We start from the raw sequence: 14,209 nt of genomic DNA on the forward strand, positions 1-14,209 counted from the left end.
ATTATATTCAACTAACTTATAAAATCACTTATCTTGGTAGACTACATTTACCAAAACCATTTAAATTCTCCATTGATTAATGAAAAGACAGGGCCAGAAATTGACAAGATGAGGATGGAAATAGAAAATCAATCTCATAGCAAAATTATTTTTAAGAAAGTCTTTTCCTTTGCAAACTTAGCTGCTTATTACCCCTTAAAAAACTAGGAACTTGTATTGTCATTTAAACATTCTCCTGACATTGAGTAAAATAGGAAGACTTGTTCCAGCTTAACAAAAGAATAGATGCCTTTACATACCTAAGTAGTTCTTTCCTGTGACTGAGATTGTTTACATAGAGTCAAAGCATATATAATTTAATTTCTAATAGCTGTATTTTAAATTCCTTCAGTTAAGTAACTAAACATAAAACTTAATCTATGTACCTTTTGTAATAAACTACAAAAGGTACATAGATTAAGTTTTATGTTTAGTTACTTAACTAACTAAGTTAGTTACTTAACTAAGTCTTCTAAAATTAGAATGAATTATGAGCATACATTTGAGACAAGTACCTTTAGAATACTCCTAGTGATCAGTGACCTACACAGCCATGTCCTTAGCCAAGAGAGTCATGTATTTCCTGGAGTTTTATAACATTTAAGTGCTGTATGTTTGGTGTCTTCTGATACCTAGGCAAGGTGCTGAAATGATTTTTTATAATAAAACAACTAGTATTTTGTCTAACCTGCAGATTAGCATCAGCCTTTTAAAGACAGTATGGGAGCATATGATTGGGGGACTATTTAGGTCAGGGTCATATAAACAAGGGTTTTTATTCAGTGAATACTTATTTACTGTCTCAGTGTGCAAAGCACTGTTGACTGCAAGAGTTACGGAGATAACTTAATATTATCCTTGAGTTTAAGCTAATTATAGCTTAATACAAGAAATAAGAACTAACTACAAGATAAAAGAGAAGTACTCTGTAGAGGTACAAATTTCCATGCCGACAATGCGAGATGTCCTATTAATTCCGTTTGTCATGATACCCTAAGCTGCAAGAAGCCTGCATTTGAAAATGTGTACCCCATTCTTAGCAGCCTTCTCTAGCTTGAGGAGGTGGCAGAGGAGTACCACATCTCTGTCTTTTCCCACCCAACCAACTTCTGGTCTTGTTTCCATCCTGTTTCCTGGCCTGGACAGATAGTTCTAAAGAACTCACTTTGTATACCTGGAATTCCTTGCTAAACTGGACACAGAACGCAGAGGATAAGATAGGTCTTACACTTTTTGTACTTTATGGACAAGACAATGAATGCCTTTGCCAGTCAGCCAAGAGTACCTCATATTTCCTTAGAGAAATTCTTGAAATGAACATGAAGATAATTAAAATTCATGATTTTGACAAAAGCACTTAGGTTATTAACTTGAGTTGACAAGTGAACCTCACATCCATTTACTGTGAAGTTAAAGGTGACAGAAGACTGATGAACACAGGTGACCAAGATCTCAAGAATGATGTCATTTCCTTAGTCAGTCTAAAAGGCACACCGTGAGTTTGCTAGCTACACAAAACTTTCTGCCCTCTTACCCTTCGGTGTCTTCTGCTTCCCTATGATGGCCTATTCTCCCTCATTCCTGTCAGATTTCATTATCATTAATTAGAGGTGCAAAAGAGGGAAAAATTAAAACTAAATAAATAAGCATCAAAACCGGGTTAGGGTAGGCTGAAGGTGGGCTGGTGCAGCAAAGGGAGAGGAGGCTACATTTCCAGCTGGTTATTTGTGGAGATGCCAGGCTTCTAGCTTTTTTTATGTTCTGTATCTTATCTAATATTTTTTTGTTCTCCCAAATGTTTCCATTATTACGTTTCAGAAATTTTTAATAAAAATATTGTATAGTCTTTTCATGTGTGATGAAAACTGTTTTTAAAACAATCTTTTTAAGTCACTGATGCTGACGCTGCCTTGAAGCCATCTGACTACTCTGGGCAGTGGAAAGCAGAAAATGCTGGCCTGGCTTGGTTTTCTCCTGTAGATCCATGCGTGTCCATCGGTCAGGTGCCCTCTGGCCCCAAGTCTACAGTAAGAACATTCCACTGAATTGTTGCTTTTATTATTTTTTTTAAAAAAGATTTTATTGGGGAAGGGTAACAGGACTTTATTGGGGAACAATGTGTACTTACAGGCCTTTTTTTTTCCAAGTCAAGTTGTTGTCCTTTCAATCTTAGTTGTGGAGGGTGCTGTTCAGCTTCAAGTTGTTGTCCCCTCAGTCCCAGCTGTGGAGGGCGCAGCTCAGCCCCAGGTCCAGTTGCCGTTGCCAGCTGCAAGGGGCACAGCCCACCATCACTTGCGGGAGTTGAACTGGCAACCTTGTGGTTGAGAGGACGCATTCCAACCAACTGAGCCATCTGGGAGCTCAGCGGCAGCTCAGTTCAAGGTGCCGTGTTCAATCCCAGTTGCAGGGGGCAGAGCCCACCATCCCTTGCGGGACTCGAGGAGTTGAACCGGCAACCTTGTGGTTGAGAGCCCACTGGCCCATGTGGGAATCGAACCAGTAGCCTTGGGAGCCAGGAGTATGGAGCTCCAACCACCTGAGCCACTGGGCCGGCCCTGAAGTGTCACTTTTAGTTACAGCAGCTTTTTCTCAGAGGGAATGGACCTCTTCTCTGGCAACTGAACCTAACTTTGGACAGGCAAATTATTATATCCAGGGAACACTCTGTTCTTGGCTGTTTTGGGTCAGTGAGCTAACCTTGAAGCAGGGAGAGCTATGCCTGAGCCTCTTCAAAGTCTACTCAGTTGATGTTTTTCCTTGTTTATATATAAGTATATAACTATGGCTGGTATAGTAGCTTATATTGGTTATATTAATTTCAGGTTTACAATATAGTAATTTGACATATTTTGATACCTTACAATGTCATTACCCTACTAATTCTAGTAATCATCTGTCACCATGCAAACTCAACAATATTCCTGATTGTATTCCCTTTTTGGCCCATCTCTCCCATCCCTTCCTTCTGGTAACCATTCCTTTGATCTCTGTTTCTGAGTCTATTTTTGTTTTGTGTTTAGAATCCACATATAAGTGAAGCCATATGGTATTTGTCTTTCTCTACCTGACTTATTTCATTTAGCATAATACTCTCTTGGTCCATCCATGTTGTCAAAAATGGCAAGATTTCATTCTTTTTGTTGCATAATATTCCATTGTGCATATACATATATATGAGTTATATTACTTATAACATATATATGTTATAACATCTTCTTTATCCAGTCATCTATAGATGGGCATCTAGGTTGCTCCATATCTTGACTATTGTAAACAATGCTGCAAGGAACATAGGGGTCTATATATCTTTTCAAATTAGTGTTCTCATTTTCTTTGGATAAATACCCAGAAGTGGATTGCTGGGTTGTATGGTATATCCATTTTCAGTTTTTTGAGGAAACTCCATACTGTTTTCCATAGTGGCTGCACCAATTTGCAGTCACACCAACAGGGCACAAGTGTTCCCTTTTCTCCACAATCTCGCCAACCCACGTTATTTGTTGACTTTTTGATAATAACCATTCTGACTGGTATGAGGTGGTATCTCATTGTGGTTTTGATTTGCATTTGCCTGATGATTACTGATGTTGAGCATCTTTTCATATGTCTGTTGGCCATCTGTATGTCTTTTTTGGAGAAATGTCCTTTCATGTCCTCTGCCCAGTTTTCAATTGGATTATTTTTTTGTTACTGAGTTGTGTGAGTTTCTTACATATTTTGGATCTCAACCCTTATCAGATACATTATTTGTAAATATATTCTCCCATTCAGTGGGTTGCCTTTTCGTTTGTTAAGGATTGCCTTTGCTGTGCAGAAGCTTTTTAGTTTGATGTAGTGCCATGTGTTTATTTTTGCTTTTGTTTCCCTTGCTCAAGGGGACATGTCCAAAAAGATATTACTTAGACTAACGTTAGATAATTTACTTCCTATACTTTCTTCTAGGAATTTTTCTGATTTCAGGCCTTACATTTAAGTCTTTAACCTATTTAGAGTTTATTTTTGTATAGGGTGTAAAAAGAGTGGTCTGAAAATTACTGAGTGATGTTTAAAATTAAGGTATTAAACTTCTATATCTATTGAGCATTCTAAATTCTCCATAATTAACTAGTGTGTCATAAGATAAATCAGAATCATAAATCATAAGATTTATACTCATAAATTATGATTATAAATCTTAATCATATTATCCAATGCAAGGTTAATATTTTACTTTTAACCTTGCACTGGATAACATGGTTTTGTGTTTTCTTGAGCAGAGAAATAACTGGTGTTATAATTTTAGCTCAACTGTTTTACCTGAAAAAAGGTTCACAGAAAAATTAAAACTTAATGTGTCCTGTAACATTTTAATTGAACTGTTCTTATGACTATTTTACATGATATAAGTTATGAAGAAGTCACTGGAACTTAATTCAACTGGAATTCCAAAGGAACTGGCAATTCAACAGAACGTTTATTCTGTAATAAGCCTTGGGTCAGAGGGTACCTATGGATCTTGCATTTCTAACATAGAATGTGTTTTGTACTATAAATTCTTTCATTAAAATATTGGTGTGATGGAAAAATTCATATACTTGGTAGATCAGGTATGAGGATTTCACACACAAGTCTGGCACTCTTGCTCTCACTCTGGTTTATTTTTTTTTCTCCATGGCACTTAATAACTTTAATTATATTAGATAGCTTATCAACTTAATCATGTTTATTCTTCACTTCTTTCTCTCCTTGCTAGAATATAAGCTCCATACAGGTAGAGATCCTTATCTGTCTTTTTTTATTAACGAACTCCAAGCATCTACAGTATGCCTAAAACCTTTTAGGTGTTCAACAAATAGATATTTATTGAATGAATAAATAAGAATGGGGTTTTTTTGTTTTTTGTGTTTTTTTTTGGTTAAATAAAAAGCATCATTGTTCTTACCTGTGCTATAATTTTTTAAATTTTCTTAGGAATAGATATTTAAAATACACTATGGAAAGATGAGTTATTAAAGTACTTATTTCAATTTATACTTTACTGTCCTAGTATTTAAATATTCTGTGATTGTTTTCAATGATATAATCTTGTCTTCTTTATATTTCATGCTAACATTTTAAGAAAAATAATTTATGACAGAATTGACAAATTTATAGACTTCACTTTTCACTCAACAGTTGCTATTTTTATTGATATTAGTCAAGTTCTTTGTTTTCTCCTTTTAGCCCCCATAGTGTCTCTCTCAAAGATACCAATTGTATTTCCTGGAAATAAAAGGTTTTACTTGACAGGATCAAGAGAAATTTCATTGACTATAAGTTGTGCTGCTCTAGAGAAAAATGAGAAATTTATTAATATTCACATTAAAACATACAAACTTTCTAGCCAGTGTTTATTTTAAATCTAATATCCTTAACAATCTGCTTTGAGAAGAGGTGCTTCAAATGGTGCTCCTAAAAATACAATGAAGGTCAAGAAGGTACTATCTTAAACCATAATATGTATAATCTATAAAGAGATATTATGAATTGTTACTCTCTGGTCAAAAAAAAATGCATTTATTTTAGAACTGTCGCTTATTGATACTATACTCATAAATCACAGTGTGTTTCCAAGCATGAGTTTCAATGTCATCTGGCAATATAAAGACTGTAGTTTCCCCTAACTGGAAACCAAATGATTAATAGGTCTGTGGCTGTCTCTGTCCATTCTGACTGCTAGCACAAAAATACTGTGAACTCGGTGGCTTATAACAAACACTTCTCACAGTTTTGGAGGCTGGAAAGTCCACGGTTATGGTGCCTGCCAGCAGATTTGGTGTCTGAGGAGAGGGCTTGCTCTGCCCTAACTCCTGGTGGAAGGAGAAAGGAAGCTTTCTTTGGCCCTTTTGCATAAGAGCACTAATTCCATTTATAAGGGCTCTCTCCTTGTGACCTAATCACCTCCCAAAGGCCTCATCTTCTACTACCACCGCATTGGGGGTTAGGCTTTCAGCATAGGAATTTTGGGGGACACAAGCATTCAGACCATAGCAGTGGCATTGCTGACTATGAGATCAGCTCATTGGGTGTCAATGGCAGGCAGTCCGACTAACATAGCTAATATTTCTTATGTGCTATTATTCCTCTTTCATTTTTATATTATTATTACTTTATTAGGAAACAGAGAGATCTACACCAGTGCAATCTAAATGAAATAAAAGATTGAAAGGAAAAATGTGGCTAGTCAACAAAATAACTGCACTTTCTGACTAATCATTTAACTTGAACTTTTCGGAAATATATGCTTCCTCAAGTGGTACCAGGCCAAGAAGCCTGGTACCACTTGTACATGTTTTTGATGGTTTGCAGTAAAATAAGAAAAACTAAGAGTTCCTTAAATAAACTTTATTGAAGTAATTGCATTATATGTGTCTAGTTTGGTGAGTTTTGAAAAATGTATATACCTGTGTAACCATTATCCCAATCAAGACAGAGCATTTCCATCACCTCAGAAAGTTCCCACAATCCCCTTACAGTCAGTCTTTCTCCACACCCCCATCTCTATTATGTAACCACTAATCTAATATTGCCTGTTCTAGAACTTCATATAACTGGAATTACATAATAATGATGTTTTGTATCTGGCTTCTTTTGCGTACCATATTTTTGAAATATGCCCATGTTTTTGCATGTATCATAGTTTAATGTTATTTCTGGTTTTATTACTGACTAGTATTCATATGTATTTTGCAGTTCATTTATCTAGTCACCTGCTCTGACTATTTGTGTGGAACTATTGGTGTGATTAGATGTTTTTATTTCTTTTAAGTATCTATGAATGGAAGTCCTGGGTCATATGATTAGTTGATGTTTAAAAGAAACTGACAGGTGACTTTCCAAAGTGGTTTTATCATTTCACACTCCCAAGAGCAAAGTTTGAAGTTTCAGAGTTGCTGTACATTCTCTCCAAAACTTGATACGATCAGTCTTAATAATTTTAGCCTTTCTAGTGATAGTTTGTGGTGTCTCATTGTGGTTTTAATTTGGATTTCCCTGATGACTAGTGACTAGTGGAGTTGCACACCTTCATATATGTGTGTGTGTGTGTGTATGATACCCCCATATAACACAACACTTCTATAACATGGTTCAAGAATTGGGGAAAACCCTTGTACAACATGGCATCCTAGAACATGGTTTCACTCTCACACAGTTTGATAATTAGAGAAATCCCTGAACAACACAGCATAATAAGAGCTTTTAAGAGTGAAAAATATCTCATTTGAAATTAGGGAAATTCCCCGAACAACATGGAACGTAATAAGAGCTTTTAAGAGCAAAAGATATCTCATTTGAAATTTTTCATTCGAGCATGGATGTCATATCAGATTTGACTGCAGAATTTTAAAATTTATTAGAATTTTAAATCCATTTTGTTTGTGGAGTATTAAGTTCAGAGGATGAAGATATCTTGTCAAAAAGAAAACGCCCTCGGTTAATGGTGCTTAGTAGTGATGATGGAGAAAACATTATTTAATACATATTAATATGTTACACTTTTGGTAAAAGTTACTTTAATAAAGATATTTTTATTATAGTAGTATGTTTTTTTTAATTTTTGGAAACTAACCCACTTTTTTATACTAGTTCTTTGTTTCATATAGCACGGATTAACATAACACAGCATTTTTAGGAACCTAATAACCATGTTATACGGGGGTTACCCACACACACACATACATACACACACACACACGGTGCCAAAAAATGTATACACATTTTAAGAAAGGAAAACTGTATTAAAATTGTAGTACTCAATAACAATTGAGTTATACAGATAACAAAAGATGAATACAATTACAAGAGGTGCTCAAAGTGGTTACCATCAGCGTCCATCCAGACACTTCTGATTTCAGCGAGCTACTGTTTGAGCAACGTGGACCAAAGTGTCCACTTGTATACTGTCATGTCCAGCGCAACACGGGCAGTGAGAGAACGAGAAGGGGCGGTGAAGGTTTAAGAAAGAAACAGTAATCAAGAAAGTTTTGAAACAGGTGCCATGGGTCTCATAGCCTCAAAGGACTGAGAGCCCCGAATCGAGCCACCTTGTGGCTTTTATTGATGCACATACAAGGAAATAGCATTGTTTTTACTACGGTCTATGAGTCTCATACACCATACCAGAAAACTGGTTCAAACTAATCACCCTTGCCTGTCTAAAGTCTCATGATGTATAAATACTTATTGTTTGTACCTCCCCAGAGGACAAAACCTTTATGTTGAAAACTTACTGAGATGGAAAACTGATGTTATCACTTCCCAAGCAGATTGTGGGAAGGAATACAGCCACAGAGGCAGAAGCTCTCCTTAGAGAGGAGAAGGTGGGGGGCTGTGACCAACCCTGTGAATTCTCCTGGTGGTCCCCACATGACTGTGCTTGTCTTGGGTTGTTCCTTTCTTGAGGAATCTTACCCGTCATTAGCTAGCCAGCCATCCTTTGGGGCCAAACAAGGAGATGGCATACAGGTGAAGCAATGTCCCTGAAAGGAATAGTCTCACAGACTCTTCTCTTTTTATAGGGGTAGGTCCGAGAGGACAGACAGGCATGCTGCTGTGTGACAACAGTATACATTTTTTGGCACTCCTGGTACACATACGAAGGTCTGACAATTAAGTTCGAGAATTTGTTGCAATGATATTGCTAATCTTTTTTGATATCAGTGAGATTATTCATTATGAATTTGTGCCAACTGGACAATTAACCAAGTTTACTATTTGGAAGTGCTGAAAAGGCTGTGTGAAAAAGTTAGACAACCAGAACTTTTCACCAACAATTCATGGCTCTCGCATCATGACAATGCACCAGCTCACATGGCACTGTCTGTGAGGGAGTTTTTTAGCCAGTAAACAAATCACTGTATTGAAACACCCTCCCTACTCACCTGATCTGGCCCCCAGTGACTTCTTTCTTTACCCAAAGGCAAAGGAAATATTGAAAGGAAGAGGTGATGACATTCAGGACATCAAAGGCAACATGATAGCTCTGATGGCCATTTCAAAAAAAGAGTTCCAAAAGTGCTTTGAAGGGTGGACTAGGCGCTGGCATCAATGCATAGCTTCCCAAGGGGAGTACTTCAAAGGTGACTAGTGATATTCAGCAATGAGGTATATAGCACTTGTTCTAGGATGAGTTCATTAACTTAATTGTCATACCCTGTGTAACAATATTTTAGTTTTTGTATGTTTAGTATTTGTTCCATGTGTATTACACATTATTGACAAAACGCTATAGAAAAAATATTATTTTTTTCTTTTACCATGCAGTTAAATTACTAGTCAGTCACATTGGACTTGATTTTACACTTTGTTACAGAAAAATCTCTGGAAATTCCAGCGTTTCTCAAGCCCCTGTTACTTGTGAAGTCAATCTTCAAACTATTTCTTTCTTGCTGATCTTTCAGGACTTGGTTTCAATTTGTTTTAGGGTAGGTTTAAAGTAGGCCCTACTTTATGGCTTGGTCCTTATTTTCAATGTTGGCTTTGCCTTGTGCTGAATGTACATGGTATTAATGAGATGTTAATAAGATCTCGGTACTGCTGCTTTCTTGACAATACAAAAACAGTAAAGCAAAGTGATGTAAACTCTAACCAAAATATTTGCAAGTTACTCTATTAGGTACTAAGTAGTTTTAGGTAACCAGACCTCAGTGTTGGTAGCTTCTGCACCACAAGCCTGTATAGGATGGCTATGCTATGCTTGTTGAGACTTTATTCATCATCCTGGAAAGAAGCTCCTTTTATTTCTAGAATGTCTTTGAAATTAGACTATGAAATTTACTTTATTTTTAATTTTTTTTTTTTGGTGAATGATTTTTTATTTAGTCATTTTTGTTTACAACTAAACCTCTAGGAATCTACAATTAGCTACCTTGCCCATGAGCTTCTCGTAGACACCAGAAAAAGTTTCAACCTGTGCTTCACATTGTTCTGCTATGCTTTGTCCAAATACAATTTTATGACCTGGCTGACATCAGTTTAAACTGGATTCTCTTTCCCACAGTGTCACTTGGGAAGACGAAGTCCTCTAAGATCACATATGCACAGCTATCAGAGTGTAGTTTCCAGACGCTTTTGCCTATTTTTTGTACATATTTTTCGAGTTGGCTTCGGCAGAATTCTCTGAATGTTAGAGACAATGCGCTTCTTCAGTGAACTTTTTCTCCAATTCAAGTACTTACCAGACTTGGTTTTCTGGAAAGATTTCAGTTGAGGAATGGGAACAAGGATCACAGTAGCTTTCTGACCGCCATCAACTTCAATTTCCTTGGCTGCTGTTTTATTCAGCTCCCTTAGCTGGGCCTTAAGGCTCTAATTCATCTCCAGCTCAAGGAGAGCCTAAGAAATGCTCAACTAGAACTCACATGGCTTTTTGCCATTGGGCTTCACAGTCTTCATGTTCCGAACATGTCCTCCTTGTTGAGTACTGGCCTAGGAAGAGAATACTCTATTTTCACAATTTCCTCAGCAATGCATTGGATATGATCAGATATTAAAGTATTAAAAAGACCAGCCAACTAGGTTACATTTCAGTTCATAATCCATTTCATCAACCCTGCCTCTTTAATATTATTCAAATGTATCCTATCCTCTCCACCTTCACTGTCACAATCTCTGTCTAGGATTTTATAATTACTTGCTTGGTTTACTGTCACTGATCTCCTAGCATCCACATAGCAGCTATACAGAGTACAGCAGCATTTTAAAAATGCAAATGTCATCGTTTGGTGTGTAAAATCCTCCTCTGCATTAAGTAGTGGAAATTATTTATAGATGAAAGGAATGAGAGAAGAAGAAGATATATCCTTGAAAGAGAAAAAAAAGCATAACATTCTAAACAGTTGGGTTCTTTATTTACTCCTTGAACCAATCCACTCCTAAGGTTGCAGACTTTGCCTTATAAGCTATATTCTTTGACTCAGTGATTTTCTCCATGTTCTCTGTCCTACTTCATACCTTCTTTCTCTCATCTGAGGGTCTTCCCCATTGACGCATGCCTAAATCTCCCACATGGACTGTCGCTTTCAGATGAACAACTTCCTAGTAGTTTAGTGGGCTTTAAATTTATCTTTCGGAAATACTGCTGTCTGAATTGCCTCCTCCTCCCTAACTGCACCCAGGTGATTGTCTGAGTACATCCTTCAACTACATTCAGCATAGGTTTCCAGAATTAGGTTTTCTGGAAGTTAAAAGGGAAAAAAAAATTACTTTTCTGCATAGTTTGGATAGGGGGTAAAACCCAATTAGGCTAGCAGGTATCTTTTTCCCCCAACCTTTATTGAGTAAATATTTATTGTACATTTACTATGTGCTATTTTTTGGTGTTAGGTATACAACAACAAACAGATTCAATTAGGTTACTATTTCTAGAGTGCCTGTAGTATTCCGAAAGATATGGACCATTACAATAGTGAGAGAAGTACTATGATAAGAAGTATAGAGTGTCATTACAGTACCTAATTGAAACACCTATCTCAGTATATCAGGGAATGTTTCTTGGGAGAATAATTAAAGAATGAGTAGGGGTCAGCCTGGAAGGAGTTGGGGGTGGTGTGGGAAAGAGGGTTCAGGAAAAGTACAGACATTTGAAAATCTAGATGGAAGAGACCTCAGAGCATCTTTGTAGGTTGGATGGATAGAGATTGTCAAGAGATGCAGCAGGAAAGGTAAATGGGGCTAATTCATGAAGGGCCCTGTAATCCATGTAAAGGAGTTTGGGTTTTATCCCAATGCAGCGGTTGTTAAACTTCAATGTGCATTCAGACCATTTGGGAATCTTGTTACAATGTGCAGAGTCTTATTCACTAGGTTTCGAATGGACCTTACTTTTCTGCATTTCTAATCTGAATATTGCTGATACTGAAGGTCCATGGACTATACTTTAAAGTAGCAAGATCCTAAGGGACAAGGTACGGATTTGAGGGATTTCAAACAGAGCATAAAATATGATCAATATCTTGTTCGTGTTCTGGAAAGGTGACCTTGATTTTAGAATACAGGATTAACTGGAGAGGGGTAAGATTAAATACAGGAAGGTTTCTTAGTAGGCCATTTTAGTAATCCTGGTCAGATACAATGAATTTAGTTTATTAAAAAGCATGGAGGATGGAGAGAACTGAGCAGAGATCCAAAGATATTTAGGAGGTAAAAATGAGAATCTTGGAAATAGATTGGACTTCAGAAGTGAGAAAAAGAACAGAAGAATAAAGAAAGATTCCTAGGTTTCTGGTTTGGTCAAATTTATTGCCACTCAATGTGATAAAGGGGGTCTGTGGAAGGATTTTAAAACAGGCAAGCAATATGAGAAGACTATTTTTTTTTCACTATAAAATTAGAAATATCTGCTTATCATCTCTTAATTTAGATATTTAGTATATTTGGTAGGAATATGGAATAAAAGATCAAGAGATTGTTTTTTTCTTCGGTGGTTCAAATGGAGACACTTTTTTCTTGAGTTGTAATACTTGGGACCAATCAATAAAATTAACTGCCCTGAGTTTGGTGTTGTGCACCCAAGGAGCCACTCCCATCCCGACGGGGCTCAGTTCGATGTTCTAGTTGGAACATAGCTAGGTTTCAAATATACCACACTCTGTGGTCACTTTGGATAGAGCAGTTCAGTGGAGTCCTTCAGGCAACAGGAAAAATGACTGGATGACCTGCTACATGAGACTGTCAGTTCTGGTTCTGCTATTCTGTCACAGCTCACATTCTTTCATAGGTAGAATCTGGCTGGACTGAAGGGCAGCTTTGAAGTCTTGCAACAGGCGGAGACGTGCAGCATAAGGGAGGGTGAGGAGGAGGGTTTAGTAACGACCAGATGAAGGCATGCCTGGGAATCAAAATATCTGCACATGAGCCAGCAAAGCCAACTCCTGACCAGCTACCTCAGGCCTAAGCAACCCCTTTAGACAACTTACCCACGTGGAAGGTGTAGCTCTCAAGTGCCAGTGAGTCTGAGGACAAAGGACACTGGAGCAGGACTCATACAGCTTCTGTATTCTTTCTTTTGTCTTACTGAGTCAAACTTACAGATGGTTTCACTCACCAGAAGAATCTTGTAAGATGCCACTATTAGTTTTACAAGTTAACGATGGGATAGAGAATAGGTCTGTAAGGCATCTAATGGTTTCATCTTCCTTTTCCCAGGTCAGTCTGTCCTAAACCATCCTCTACTTCCTTCTGACATCATTCATTTATCTGTCGAACCCTCTCCGAATAAGGCTGATTTTTCACTAATTTTCTCCTATTACGGAGCATTGGATTCAGCATCTGGAGGCTGTAAGCTAATGCAGTTACAGCCAGGAATCTCTTCACAGTTTCTCCTGGTTATCTTTCTGCTCTGACATTGTTCAATTAGACTTTGAGAGGGTAAAGGACTGTGACGAAACATCTAGTTCAAAAGCACTTTAAATATCACTTTCCTGAACCCCCGATATTGAGGTGTTATTTATTTTTTTCTTGTCTCCCTTTATTTTATAAGGTTAATATTTTTTTTGGCAACTCTGTCGTGGTACAGTGGGATACCAATTAAAATTACAACATTGCTGACTAAATATTAAAACAAGCTTTTTTCCAATGATCTCACTTGTGAAAATTCAGTTACCACAGATGGGTTTGTCTTCCATAGATCAATTTTATGGCTACCCAAATGTTTTTATTTTGGAAAAAATGCACGCAATGGAAGTTTCTTAGCGAATATCTAGTGATTGGATTCTGCTATAGTCCCCATATTTCTCTTATGAAGAACTGAGTTTTAGGTGTGTCACTGAGCCAACTATGGGTAGAGCCAGGATAAATCGTTTGCTTACATCAGAGCTTTGTGACTTCTGTCATCATGAGAATCACTTGGGGTGCTCATTAAAAATTTTATCCCTGACTGCATTCCAGAAATGACAGAATTAGAACATTTCGGAGAGAAATCCAGTGTATTAGGGTTCTCCAAAGAAATAAAACTAATATATGTAAGGGTAGGGGGAAGGGATGTATGTATATATGTGGAAATTTATTATGATAAATTGGCTCACGTGACTATGGAGGCTGAAAAGTCCCATAATTTATCACCTGCGAGCTAGAGAACAAGGAAAGCTTGTGGTGTAATTCAATCCGAATCTGAAGACCTGTGAATCAGAGCAACTGATGCTGTAAATCCCAG

General features: G+C 37.2%; 1 protein-coding gene and 1 pseudogene across 1 annotated transcript in view; one reads left to right on the forward strand and one right to left on the reverse strand.

The window, feature by feature from the left end:
- MYH16 (myosin heavy chain 16) overlaps window positions 1-14,209 on the forward strand; it is a 207,592-nt gene that overhangs the window by 19,792 nt on the left and 173,591 nt on the right. The window lies entirely within an intron of this gene.
- LOC109447729 (small ribosomal subunit protein eS7 pseudogene) lies at window positions 9,896-10,452 on the reverse strand (annotated as a pseudogene).

This window comes from Rhinolophus sinicus, chromosome 3, assembly GCF_057876585.1.
Source record: "Rhinolophus sinicus isolate RSI-liver-muscle chromosome 3, RSI-T2T, whole genome shotgun sequence".
NCBI lineage: Eukaryota > Metazoa > Chordata > Mammalia > Chiroptera > Rhinolophidae > Rhinolophus > Rhinolophus sinicus.